Below are 15289 nucleotides of genomic sequence, written 5' to 3' on the forward strand. Positions count from 1 at the left end.
ATATCTCCATCTCGGAACCAACTTTCTGGCACTTCTTTTGGATCGGAAAAATACCTCCGTATGCAAAAGTTATGGCCAAAAAACCAAAGGTAGGTCTAAAAGCAAATAGGAGAGTGCAAGCAATGTGCTGATGCAGGATGACGCCATGCTGACGTCAGCATACCCTGTGATTGAAATTGACAGCCCATCAGCCGTCACAGCAAAAAGGCCACATGGCACACCACGTGGCAGAACCGATGTGGCAGGGGTGATGTGGCAGGTCCACGTGGCCAGGTGCCACATGGCTCCCAGGCCATGTGTCACCCCCGCAGTGGTTGCAAAAGCTGACGCGGCGCTGACGAAAACGCAGAGCTGTCAGAGCGGAGGCAGGCTGAGCGGAGGCGGTCGGGACGGCTGAGCTACCAGTGGAGGTGGCCGCAGGGCGGCGGACTAGGAGGAGCCGCCGGCGGAGGTCCGCAGTCGGGCGGCGGCCGGGCTGCGGTGGAGCCCGGGCGGCGCTGCTTGCTACGGCCGCTGTGGGTTGCGCGCAAGTGGCGCAGTGGTGGCCCTACGGTGGCGCGGCGGCAGCGCTGCGATATTTAAAAACAAAATCGCAATAAATGCCAATTTTTCGTCCGTACGGCCCCCCGATTTAAAATTTTTTTGCCCCCTAGAGCCCTATCTCCAAATTTGACAAATTTTATATGAATCCTGACTGCAAATGGCCTTCCGAATCTAATGGTGATGTCCGTTTGGGCTGAAAGTGCTCCAAAAATATGTTGATCCCCTGATTTGAAGAAAAATTGCACAAACAAACTAGGGTTTGTGACTCCAAATCACAGCTTCTAAATTTCTTCAACGAAGCTACAGCAGGAAGGCTCTGATACCATGTTAGAGTTGAGGAAAGCCAACTCCGAAGACGCCAAGATCACCTGCATGCGAAACCTGTCAAAGAGAAGCCATAGAAGGGAAGAGCATGGAGCACGGGCAAAAAAACCCTAAACGAACATGAGAGCCATCATAATGCAAACACAAGAAGAAATGTATTTACAATAAGAAATGATGTTATGATTTGATGAAAAATACAAAGAGGGAGCCCGAATATAAAGAGCTCCAGGAATCTTCTAGAACACACTAGAAGGTTGTAGAAGATAAGAATGACAACTCAGCACATATCCACAAAAAAGTGGAATATGCTAAAAAAGGAGCAATCTCCCGAGTTGTCAACAACTAACCACTACATGCATTAAATATGAAATATTAAATAAATGCATGACCTAAGTAAGCTTAAGCAATAGAATAAATAATTAAATATTAATTATTTACTCTAACAAGGATAGCTAGAGGAGCAGGATGAGATGGCTGGATAGGACGGTAGATAGCTAGGATTATGATGGATATAAAGAGATGACATTGGGTTTGCATGAGGATAGCCTAGAGCTAGATATCAATGACAAGGGAGGATGGACAAGACAAGATCTCCAAGGAGTATAGTGCCCCCAATTAGAAGATAACATGCAGAAGGAGGTCTTATGATGGATGTGATAGGATTGAAGCTAGGATGGAAAAAGATGAAGGGGCTAGGGAGATGGATGATAGCTGGGATGGTTGGCTGAAGCTGCAGGAGATAAGTGGATGGTGTGAGATGGAAGATGGAGGGTGGAGGATAGGTGGATAGATTGGAAGATGGAGTTGGATGTCAAGAGATGACCAAAAGCATGAGGGTGATAGGCTAAGCTGGGGATGGCCGAATTACGCATGACACTTGTTTGCCAAGTTTTCATCATGGTACTTGTCCAAGGTGCTTGAATTGCTAAGTTTTCACCAGTGGACGCTTTATTTTTCTTTACTTTTTTTTTGACTTTTTGACTTTGGGCTTAGCTGGAATGATTTTGGCTTTCTTCAGCTATTTTTGGCTCATAGATGTTGGTAGGATGGATGAAAAAGAATTGGATTGAACAAGTGGAATGGCGGGTGGGAGTTTGATAGATAATGGATGCGAAGACATTAGGCTTGTGGGTAAATGGATGAGGAAAATGGAAAGATCATCATTGGCACACACCTTGAGAGGTGATAAAGTAGTGGGAAAGATGGTTTTGAGCGAGGTTGAGGAGAAAATGGAGGAAGAGAAAGATAAGGACTAAAAGTAGAGTTGGAAGATGGAGGATGGGAAATTTAGGATAAGAAGCATATGGACTAAAAGTGGATTGGGGGGATGAAGGATGCTTATATGGGGATTTGGATGAAGGATGGATGGATGAGGCTTTTTGAGTAGCATGAATGGATACCAATTGAGATTTTTATTTGAGATGCATTTCTTTTATGAGCATCTTGGGTATCCACATGATTTTTGACTTTTTTAGCTTGGGCTTTTGTGGCCTCTTGGCTTTTTCTTTGATTGGGATTAAATGTTTCTTGTTTTGAAGATGTATCTTAGAAGGGACATGTTGAGACTTGGATTTTTGTGGATTTTTCAATTTATGCTTTTGTATTTTGGCATCCAATATGCTTTTATTAGCCATGGGATGGGAACAAGAGCATGGAGGAGATGGAGGGATAATTGATGGAGTGATAGGGTTTAAAGGTTGGAAGGGATTCAAGGGTGAGTGCCTTTGATGATCTAGCTAGTGGATTTGAGGGGATGGAAGGATAGATTGGAACATAGGATATGGATGGATATAATTGCCCAAAATGGATGGAGTGAAGGAAGGATATGGGCCCAAAATAGATGGAAACGGTGAAGGTGTAGGTCCCAAAATAGATGGAGGGGATAAAGGATTCATATTAGGTATGTAAGGACCCAAAATGGATGGAAAGGGTGTGAGATTTGGATAAGAGATATATGGACTCAAAATGGAGGGTTGGAGATAAGGAGTAGGATGAGGGCCCAAAATAGATGCGGAATAAGATGGATGGGAACTTTGGGGTGGAGATGGAAGGACTTGGGACCATGCAGGAATAGCGGGGATACCAACATCTAGAAATACATTTTCATTTCTTTTTTCAATATGATGTTCATTATTTGGAACACAAGATGTGAGTCCATTACTAGCTGAAGGAGTTGGAGCTTTAGATATGATAATTAGTTCTTTTTCGATGGATCTATCATCATGGATTATGGGAGATGTATGATCATGAAGCAGAGGAGATGGGAGGATAGGATCTTGAGTTGGGTGGGCTGAGGGAAAGGGATCTTGAGATGGAGTAAGTAAGATGGTAGGATTTAGATATGGAGGGGATGGTAAAAGTGGATCATGTAGGGGAATAAGTGGGATGGCAAGATCTGTTGTTCTATCAAAGGATATTTCAACATGCTTTTGGACAAGATCTTGATAGGAATGGATGGGAGTGGATGCATGAGGTTCATTATATGGGATTTGGATAATGCTTGGAGGAGGAGATGTGGATGGGATTTGGTGCGATTTGATGGGTGGTGGGAATTTGATGCTTGGGCGAAGTGGAAGGATTTTAAGCAACTTGATGGATGGTATGGGGATGATAGCTATGGGAGATGGGGATGATATTATAGATAGGAAAGCTTCATCACTGACCACTTCACATGGTTGGATTAGATGACATGGCTTATCGACTGTTGGAGGTGGCTTTTCTTGTATTTCCTCTAGGAGATTCCTTGGAGACTCGTGTGTCGGAGGTGGAGGTGGTGAATTGATAGGAATAGCTGGTGTGATGAGGGCAGAAGATTGGAAGTTTAGTTGATTTGGTGATGGAGGAGAAGCTGGGATATCAGATGGCATGACTAGATAGTTTGGAATAACTCTTGGATTTTGGGGGATGGTTGGTGGAAGGCCTCTAAGGCTCTCAAGATACCCGTCATAGTCAACAAGATTTTCATCATTATTGGAATAAGAGGTGGCGGGAGCAAGGACAATACCACTGAACACATCATGATAGGTTTGGGATTTCATGTTTTGATGATGAGTCAGATGGGGATGGGGTCTTGCATATGGATGAACAAGGAAGCTCATGGTTGGATTTGGATTAAGCGCAGATTTTGGATTGGCTGATGAAGGATTTCCTAGGGAGAGTCAAAGCTGTATGACAGACCTAAGGAGGATTGGCTGGAGATTTTTGGCTTTCCTGTGGATGGAAGACTTCAAGGGCATGCTGTCAAAAAGTGAGAGTTTTGCTTTTCTATGTGCTGGATTGGTGGAGATTGTGTCAACTTAAGGATAGACTAATGATCCTATGGGCATGACATGAGATTGACCACTCATGGATCCCAACCTTTAGCTCAAGGTGATGAGGGATAACAAGTGACAAAGCTAGATTACCCTAGACAAAGCTCTGTCAAAGGGATAACCTTGGTGAGGCTGATGGATTGATCAGATTGATTGGCTAGCAAATTCTAGCAGAATAACAACAACTCTCTAAAGGCTTGGGTGTGATTTTGGATTTGGTTGCTAGCTGGCTGGGGGGATGATTTGGATGGACTTTGGATTTGGGATTGTTCTAAAGCAAGGAACAAGATAGATTTGGTTGCAGCGGGGGAGCTTGGATGATTTTCTATGAGGTAGTGACTACGCTAAGTATGCCTTGAGCTAGGAGGTTTTTGCTTTTTTGGGATTTTGACCAAAGTTGGAAAACATTCATTCAAAAGCTAAGAACAAACAAGTAGACAAAATTTTGGAGCAAGCACGTCAAACACACCAACATCCTAGGAAGCTTTCTACAAGGATGAATGTATATGAGCAATGTTAGTATGCTAATAGAAACCAAATTTAAATAAAGCTTCTACAAACTAAACAAAATTCATAAACTTCAAGATAGACTAAGATGAGCTCTCAATTGAGGATATGAGCCATAAATGGACTCTCTCAATAAGAATCTCTCTTGTTGAGTGGCTTTGTCTAAATAGATAGGATGTATGCTCAAGCTTATGCTTCAAAAAGGGCTTCAAATAGAGTTGGAATTTGGGTGTGAGTGTATGGTTTTGATGTAACATGGCTTCTTAAAATGGCATTATGACTTTACTTCATGGATTGTGTTATTTTGCAAAGGCAAAGGATCCAATTTATAGGCAAGAGGCTTGAGGGATTGAGGGCTAAGATGCAAGGATGGGAAGAAGCTCATGGAGGGCTCAGATTGCATGAGAGGAGAGCACATGGATTGTGCTTGCTTACAGCCAATCAGGGAGTGACACATGTCACAGGGTGAGAGGATGGAGGAAAGGGGAAGGATGAGTCAACAAAGGAGGCTCAAGGGATAAAATCTTCATAAAGACCCTCATAATGGCTTGTAAGAGCAATAAAAGGGCTTGGAAGAGTCATTTATGGCCTAGTGGGCTTCATAAAGTTTTATGGTTGAGATATTTTGAGGGAGATGAGAGCAATTTCGACTTGGGCTTGATTAGGAGGGTTTTAAGCTTGCTTAGGCTTGTGCAAATGATTAGAAGATGGATTAGGATGGTTTAGGATTAGCTTAGGGATAGGCAAGTGGATGGCATTTAATGAGGGTGGGTGAAGGAGGAGATATTTGTTAACTTTGGCTTAGGTTAGTGAGTCTTAACCCATGTTTAGGGAATGTGACAAGGTAAGGAGGGGATTAGGATTAGGTTTAAAGACATCTTCTAGAAGAGTCTAGACTTTGGATGAGGATAAAGACTTTCTAGAATAGTCTAGAACTTCCTAGGATGAGGATGAAGACTTTCTAGAAGAGTCTAGAACTTCTTAGGATGAGGATGAAGACTTTCTAGAAGAGTCTAGAACTTCTTAGGATGAGGATAATTAGATTTTTAGGAAATAAATAAAGTTTTATTTATTTCAAGGGTTTGGGTTGAGGAGATATTTATTAAAACTTTTTTGATAAACATGAGGATTAATATTTAATCTTAATTAAATATTTTTAGTTGGGATTAGGGGTAGGAAATGATGGGATTAGCCTTTAATCAAAATTAAAGAAGGATTAGAAGATTTTGGAAGAGGTTAGTGGTCTTAAGGAAATTGGCCAAGTTTTGGGTAAAAAATAAATTTTTTATTTATTTTGGGTTTTTTGGTCAATTTATTAATTAAATAATTAATAAATAAGGAAATAATGTTTAAATAAGATTTAAACATTTTTGGGAGGGATTCCTTAATTAAATATTTTTAATTAAGATAAAGGGATTTAATGGCATAAAAATAAATAAATTAATTAATAAATGATGATGTCATCAAGAATTTTTTAGAAAATAAAAATACTTTATTTTCTAAAGGTTTTTAGGTGTCTACATTTTGCCCCTCTTTGATGTGATGCCGCAAGTGGCATGGCATCAAAGATAAGAAAATAAGATGCCCAAGGCTAGAGCAGAAGAGGAGAGAATGGATTGCAAGATGCCCCCTCAAGAAGGCGGTGGGGAGAGAAAGCGAGGCTCGATGGCTTCTTGAAAAGTACAAGAATCTCGGATGAGCGAGGAAACTCAGATTGGCAAAGAGAAGGGGATGAATTAGCTCAAACTCTCACTATGGGAGAATGATAAAGGAGAATCAGATGCATAAGAGGAAGCAAGCTTAAGACCTCAGGGATTGCAAAGGATGAAGGAGCAGAGTGCTATAAAAGAAATCCAGGATGGGGAGATGGATAAGGGGATTAAAAAGATGATGCAATAGGATTTCAAAGAGTCAGATTGGCGGAAGATGGGTTTCGGAGATCCCTAGGACTAGGATTGTGGATCTCGAAAGATGAGGCTTGGTGGATTGATTTGGATTGGTGGATCCCTAAGACTAGGATTGTGGATCCCTAAAGCTAAAGGTGAGGAGTGATTCAAAGAGATACTAATGCATAAGTTGGGGTAGGAGAGACGGATGGTCGATATGGATGGGGGATAATGGAGATGAAGGAAAACCATTGAAGCTTTTTGAGCAGGGGGATACTTCAAAGAGAAATACCACCATGTAGTTGAGCACTAGATTTTCTGTAGGACTGTTGGTTAATTGCCAAGGTTACCAAGAACATCAAGGCCTTTTCACCAACTGTCCAAAGGACTGACAGACTGACTCAAAACAAACACACAAGGATTGCCCCAGCATCACACATGAATCTCGAAAGAATCAGAGTGGAACCGACACTAGATAACCCACAAGCAAAAAAGACTTAATCAAGACCTTACACCTAGATTGCCCCATTCGCAGCATACCATGATATGGAAGATCGTGGTAGCTTTGAGGAGGGAACAAAAGGATTGTTTGAAAAAGACACTTCAAGATCCAAAAGGGAAGATTCCAAATCAAAAGAAAGTGAAAATCCAAAAGAGAACCATTTGCCAAAAAGATGGGTAGGACAAGGTACTAACAGACCAAGATCAGACATGAGGAAAGCTATATCCTGCAAGGACCTATTAGAGAGCACCTAAGCTGGTGGATTTGGATGAGTGATGCGTCTGGCAAGCTGAACTAAGAAAGATAACACTTTGGTGACAGGAGATCTAGCTAAAAAATGCATTTGGAATAGCTAACCAAGGGTTGTGCGATGTGTGCAAGATGTTGATCAAGGACGAACTAACACGAAAGCTAGATATATACAATGGTACTAAGCTAAAGAGGATGTACAACCTGATGGACCAAGATATTTACAAGCGGGGTAATCAAGATAGTTACAAGCAGGCAAAAGCTCAGAATGATAGGATAGCGGGATGGTTCGATGCTGTGCAAGATGCGAAAGCTAAGGATGGGGTGATAGCAGAAGATATGGATTTGGGGAGGATGTATCCCAATGATGATGAGAGATTTTTTGACCAAGGATAGCTAGAGGAGCAGGATGACATGGCTAGATAGGATGGTAGATAGCTAGGATTATGATGGATATAAAGATATGACATTGGGTTTGCATGAGGATAGCCTAGAGCTAGATACCAATGACAAGGGAGGATGGACAAGACAAGATCTCCAAGGAATATAGTGCCCCCAATCAGAAGATAACATGTGGAAGGAAGTCTTATGATGGATGTGATAGGATTGAAGCTAGGATGGAAAAAGCTGAAGGGGCTAAAGAGATGGATGATAGCTGGGATGGTTGGTTGAAGCTGTAGGAGATAAGTGGATGGTGTGAGATGGAAGATGGAGGGTGGAGGATAGGTGGATAGATTGGAAGATGGAGTTGGATGTCAAGAGATGACCAAAAGCATGAGGGTGATAGGCTAAGCTGGGGATGGCGGGATTACGCATGATGCTTGTTTGCCAAGTTTTCATCATGGTACTTGTCCAAGGTGCTTGAATTGCCAAGTTTTCACCAGTGGATGCTTTATTTTTCTTTATTATTTTTTTTGACTTTTTGACTTTGGACTTAGCTAGAATGATTTTGGCTTTCTTCAGCTATTTTTGGCTCATAGATGTTGGTAGGATGGATGAAAAAGGATTGGATTGAACAAGTGGAATGGTGGGTGGGAGTTTAATAGATAATGGATGCGAAGGCATAAGGCTTGTGGGTAAATGGATGAGGAAAATTGGAAAGATCATCATTGGCAGACACCTTGAGAGGTGATAAAGTAGTGGGAAAGATGGTTTTGAGTGAGGTTGAGGAGAAAATGAAGAGAAAGATAAGGACTAAAAGTAGAGTTGGAAGATGGAGGATGGGAAATTTAGGATAAGAAGCATATGGACTAAAAGTGGATTGGGGCGATGAAGGATGCTTATATGGGGATTTGGATGAAGGATGGATGGATGAGGCTTTTTGAGTAGCATGAATGGATGCCAATTGAGATTTTTCTTTGAGATGCATTTCTTTTATGAGCATCTTGGGTATCCACATGATTTTTGACTTTTTTAGCTTGGGCATTTGTGGCCTCTTGACTTTTTCTTTGATTGGGATTAAATGTTTCTTGTTTTGAAGATGTATTTTAAAAGGGACATGTTGAGACTTGGATTTTTGTGGATTTTTGGATTTATGCTTTTGTATTTTGGCATCCAATATGCTTCTATTAGCCATGGGATGGGAACAAGAGCATGGAGGAGATGGAGGGATAATTGATGGAGTGATAGGGTTTAAAGGTTGGAAGGGATTCAAGGGTGAGTGCCTTTGATGATCTAGCCGGTGGATTTGAGGGGATGGAAGGATAGATTGGAACATAGGATATGGATGGATATAATTTCCCAAAATGGATGGAGGGAAGGAAGGATATGGGCCCAAAATAGATGGAAACGGCGAAGGTGTAGGTCCCAAAATAGATGGAGGGGATAAAGGATTCATATTAGGTATGTAAGGACCCAAAATGGATGGAAAGGGTGTGGGATTTAGATAAGGGATATATGGACCCAAAATGGAGGGTTGGAGATAAGGAGTAGGATGAGGGCCCAAAATAGATGTGGAATAAGATGGATGGGAACTTTGGGGTGGAGATGGAAGGACTTGGGACCATGCAGAAATAGTGGGGATACCAACATCTAGAAATACATTTTCATTTCTTTCTTCAATATGATGTTCATTATTTGGAACACAAGATGTGAGTCAATTACTAGCTGAAGGAGTTGGAGCTTTGGATATGATAATTAGTTCTTTTTCAATGGATCTATCATCATGGATTATGGGAGATGTATGATCATGAAGCAGAGGAGATGGGAGGATAGGATCTTGAGTTGGGTGGGCAGAGGGAAAGGGATCTTGAGATGGAGTAAGTAAGATGGTAGGATTTAGATATGGAGGGGATGGTAAAAGTGGATCATGTAGGGGAATAAGTGGGATGGCAAGATCTGTTGTTCTATCGGAGGATATTTCAACATGCTTTTGGACAAGATCTTGATAGGAATGGATGGGAGTGGATGCATGAGGTTCATTATATGGGATTTGGATAATGCTTGGAGGAGGAGATGTGGATGGGATTTGGAGCAATTTGATGGGTGGTGGGAATTTGATGCTTGGGCGAAGTGGAAGGATTTTAAGCAACTTGATGGATGGTATGGGGATGATAGCTATGGGAGATGGGGATGATATTATAGATGGGGAAGCTTCATCACTGACTACTTCACATGGTTGGATTAGATGACATGGCTTATCGACTGTTGGAGGTGGCTTTTCTTGTATTTCCTCTAGGAGATTCCTTAGAGACTCGTGTGTCGGAGGTGGAGGTGGTGAATTGATAGGAATAGCTGGTGTGATGAGGGCGGAAGATTGGAAGTTTAGTTGATTGGGTGATGGAGGAGAAGCTGGGATATCAGATGGCATTACTAGATAGTTTGGAATAACTCTTGGATTTTGGGGGATGGTTGGTGGAAGGCCTCTAAGGCTCTCAAGATACCCGTCATAGTCAACAAGATTTTCATCATTATTGGAATAGGAGGTGGCGGGAGCAAGGACAAGATGACTGAACACATCATGATAGGTTTGGGATTTCATGTTTTGATGATGAGTCAGATGGGGATGGGGTCTTGCATATGGATGAACACGGAAGCTCATGGTTGGATTTGGATTAAGCGCAGATTTTGGATTGGCTGATGAAGGATTTCCTAAGGAGAGTCAAAGCTATATGACAAACCTAAGGAGGATTGGCTGGAGATTTTTGGCTTTCCTGTGGATGGAAGACTTCAAGGGCATGCTGTCAAAAAGTGAGAGTTTTGCTTTTCTATGTGCTGGATTGGTGGAGATTGTGTCAACTTAAGGATAGACTAATGATCCTATGGGCATGACACGAGATTGACCACTTGTGGATCCCAACCTTTAGCTCAAGTTGATGAGGGATAACAAGTGACAAAGCTAGATTACCCTAGACAAAGCTCTGTCAAAGGGATAACCTTGGTGAGGCTGGTGGATTGGTCAGATTGATTGGCTAGCAAATTCTAGCAGAATGACAACAACTCTCTAAAGGCTTGGGTGTGATTTTGGATTTGGTTGCTAGTTGGCTGGGGGGATGATTTGGATGGACTTTGGATTTGGGATTGTTCTAAAGCAAGGAACTAGATAGATTTGGTTGCAATGGGGGAGCTTGGATGATTTTTTGATGAGGCAGTGACTACGCTAAGTATGCCTTGAGCTGGGAGGTTTTTGCTTTTTTGGGATTTTGACCAAAGTTGGAAAACATTCATTCAAAAGCTAAGAACAAACAAGTAGACAAAATTTTGGAGCAAGCACGTCAAACACACCAACATCCTAGGAAGCTTTCTACAAGGATGAATGTATATGAGCAATGTTAGTATGCTAATAGAAACCAAATTTAAATAAAGCTTCTACAAACTAAACAAAATTCATAAAATTCAAGATAGACTAAGATGAGCTCTCAATTGAGGATATGAGCCATAAATGGACTCTCTCAATAATAATCTCTCTTGTTGAGTGGCTTTGTCTAAATAGATAGGATGTATGCTCAAGCTTATGCTTCAAAAAGGGCTTCAAATGGAGTTGGAATTTGGGTGTGAGTGTATGGTTTTGATGTAAAATGGCTTCTTAAAATGGCATTATGACTTTACTTCATGGATTGTGTTATTTTGCAAAGGCAAAGGATCCAATTTATAGGCAAGAGGCTTGAGGGATTGAGGGCTAAGATGCAAGGATGGGAAGAAGCTCATGGAGGGCTCAGATTGCATGAGAGGAGAGCACATGGATTGTGCTTGCTTACAGCCAATTAGGGAGTGACACATGTCACAGGGTGAGAGGATGGAGGAAAGGGGAAGGATGAGTCAACAAAGGAGGCTCAAGGGATAAAATCTTCATAAAGACCCTCATAATGGCTTGTAAGAGCAATAAAGGGGCTTGGAAGAGTCATTTATGGCCTAGTGGGCTTCATAAAGTTTTATGGTTGAGATATTTTGAGGGAGATGAGAGAAATTTCGACTTGGGTTTGATTAGGAGGGTTTTAAGCTTGCTTAGGCTTGTGCAAATGATTAGAGGATGGATTAGGATGGTTTAGGATTAGCTTAGGGATAGGCAAGTGGATGGCATTTAATGAGGGTGGGTGAAGGAGGAGATATTTGTTAACTTTGGCCTGGGTTAGTAAGTCTTAACCCATGTTTAGGGAATGTGACAAGGTTAGGAGGGGATTAGGATTAGGTTTAAAGACATCTTCTAGAACAGTCTAGACTTTGGATGAGGATAAAGACTTTCTAGAATAGTCTAGAACTTCCTAGGATGAGGATGAAGACTTTCTAGAAGAGTCTAGAACTTCTTAGGATGACAATGAAGACTTTCTAGAAGAGTCTAGAACTTCTTAGGATGAGGATAAATTAGATTTTTAGGAAATAAATAAAGTTTTATTTATTTCAAGGGTTTGGGTTGAGGAGATATTTATTAAAACTTTTTTGATAAACATGAGGATTAATATTTAATCTTAATTAAATATTTTGAGTTGGGATTAGGGGTAGGAAATGATGGGATTAGCCTTTAATCAAAATTAAAGAAGGATTAGAAGATTTTGGAAGAGGTTAGTGGTCTTAAGGAAATTGGCCAAGTTTTGGGCAAAAAATAAATTTTTTATTTATTTTGGGTTTTTTGGTCAATTTATTAATTAAATATTTTTAATTAAGATAAAGGGATTTAATGCAAGTTCCAAGATAAGGGGTGTTTGATATCAGGTTTCAATCAAAGGCTTCTAGATTTGATGATCAAAGGATAATCACTACGGATATGTATTCAAATTTCACTTATAATGGAGAAAGCAAAAAATGAACTTCAAAGGTAAAATTCCACCAAGTGGAGCAGTAAAAGTCCAAATTCCCACTGGGGTCTTTCAATGAAAAATGTACATTGCAAACTTTACCAAAGTTTAAATGTGGGTTCAAATTTTCCAAGTTTTGGTATAACTCTATGATTCAAATTCCGTGTTCCAAAATGTGGGTTCAGAATGTAGATTTTGAAACACCATCTCAATTCAAATTTCAGAATACAAATTCAGGTTCAATTCCTTTTTAAGATATGATTATCATTGCAGTTCACAATTTGAGTTTTGCAAGTTCAAGAGTATAGTTTCCAAAACAAGTTTGAATATACAGTTAAAGAGGGAATGATGTTTTTGAAGTGAAAAGTATCTCGCAATGAGTTGTTCCCCAAGATGATATGGTCTCTCTTCTCAATATCAATAATTTAGATAAGCCATATTATACTCATTTGTGAAAATGTCTATGTTCATTATAATCAAGGGCATCAGACACATTATGAAGATGTCGAGCACATCTTTTCGACACAATTTGACATGGAGGCATAATCAAATTCTTGGACTCTAGACATAGGAGATAATGTTAACAATGAAGGTATTCACATCCATCATCAGGTTTTATAATGAGAAAACATAAGGATTAGATTGATAGCCGGAATTAGTAAAATTAATTCTTTTCGTATCTTCACGAATCTTGCTGCCAATAGTAGTAACTCTCAGATTTCATGCATATTGCCATGGAAGTAAAATTGGAAAGGAAGGTATTTTAATGATAATATTCTATTCCAAGTTTTCTTCACTGAGGGCAACAGGATAGATCGTGTAGCATTTTTGGAGACATGGAAATCTCTACCTAATTCCCATGAGATTGTCAAGGACTTATCCAACAGTTTCATAAGCATATAGATGTTACAATCGACAAACTCGCTACATCAAATGGGCTTTTCATAGTAAAGTGCCCACTAGGGTATACCAATCAGGAGGTTCTCTACCTTTCTACAAAACTTCCATGCAATATTCCAATACTAATCAAAATTAATGCTCATATTGGACAACCAGGTGTAAAATTTGCAATCAAGACTCCAAATCTAGAAATGGCTTCCCTTTTCTTTGAAGCTATTGAAGCTTGACAAAGTGTAATCTCTCTGGTCATCTGATGGGATCAACTCACTAGCACAATTTGTAACTCCACCTTATAGAATAATTAGCAAAAGTCATGTTTAAATTCAAAACTCTATGATACCGTAGGGAGTTCCTTAGATGATGTGCAATATGCTATCACATTAATTTAGATTTAAAAATGATATTCAATTTGGGAAAATAATAGGCCTAGGCAAGGTTTCAAGTCCTACAACAAAAGTTCATGCAAAAGTACCTACAACATTCTCTTCTTTAGCAAGGAAATCAATGAAAGGGGTGATTATTTGTACATTTGAGTAGTTTGCAGAGAAGGCCATCAAGGTAATTATTCTTTCTCAAGAGAAAGCATGACACTTTTAGCACAACTATGTAGGTATAGAGCAGATTTTATTAGGTCTTATTGGTGAAGAGACTGGTATTGCAGCAAAAGTCTTAAAGTCCTTGGTAATCAATTTAAAGGAGGTTCATTTAGAGGTTGAGAAATTATTGGTAGAGGCAGTAGGTTTGTTTCTGTGAAGATTCCTTTCACTCCAAGAGCAAAGCATGTGTTAAAATTTGCACTTGAGGAAGCTTGACAACTTGGACACAACTACATAGTTTCTGAGCATTTTCTTTTAGAGATGTTGCGTGAAGGTGAAGGTGTTATAGGTCATGTTCTTGGGAAACTTGGAGCTGACACTAGCAATATTCGTACTCAAGCAATTTGAATGATTGGTGAAAGCTTAGAGGCTGTTAGTGTTGGAGTTGGAGGTGCTAGTAGTAGCAAGACACCAACTATTGAGGAATATGGAAACAATTTGATGAAAATTGCACTAGAAAGGAGATTCTAGCCTGTGAAAGTGCTCGAGCCAACTGTGGATGAGACAATATAGATATTAGTAAGTCTACATGAACCATATGAGATTCATCATTAGCTACATTATTTTGATGAGGCTTTTAAGTATGTCCGTGTGCATTTTCTTTATACACAACTCCCTGAAGATGCTAAAGCGCTTGACAAAGAACTGAGGCAGGTTACAAAAGAGAAGAATGAAGTTGGTCAAGGCCAAGATTTTGAAAGGGCTAGATAGCTATGAGATCATGAAGTCAAATTGAAGGCATAAATTATAGACCATTCCTATTTTGAAAATGAAGAGTTGAGGAATCCCAACAGTACCAATATTCATAAAATTGTCACAAACTTTGGGAATTCCTTTGCATTAAACCCAAAAAGAGTGATACCATTAAAATGGTTAAGGTATTGAAGTTAAAGAAGTGGGATTCGAAAAGATTGACAATAGATTATAATTAATAAATGATTAGAGGCTTGGATTAGAAAGGATCAATTATTTTAGTGAACGAAGGGACACAGTCAAAAACAAAGAAGTTAAATAGGAATTTGATAGAAGTCATAAGGGGCTTCTTTTACAACATACAGTTAGAGAGCTGGAGTAGAGGAGAAGGCATGTTAGTTTATGTATTTCATTTCATTGCATATAGGGGTTATTATTCTGATTTTTGTAATAGATTTGACAAGAAACTATGAGCAAATAAATCTGGGTATTGTATTTGTGTGTTCAAAATAGAGAAAAGTTTCATTCTGAATCAGAGTGTTTAGTT

The 15289-nt window shown here is 39.9% G+C and overlaps 1 pseudogene; it reads right to left on the reverse strand.

Moving 5' to 3' along the window:
- Positions 1-398: 398 nt before the first annotated feature.
- Positions 399-15289, reverse strand: part of LOC149570060 (soluble inorganic pyrophosphatase 6, chloroplastic pseudogene) — an 81772-nt pseudogene continuing 66881 nt past the window's right edge.

Source organism: Cupressus sempervirens, chromosome 3, assembly GCF_028749045.1.
Source record: "Cupressus sempervirens isolate cs-2001-9-10 chromosome 3, ASM2874904v1, whole genome shotgun sequence".
NCBI lineage: Eukaryota > Viridiplantae > Streptophyta > Pinopsida > Cupressales > Cupressaceae > Cupressus > Cupressus sempervirens.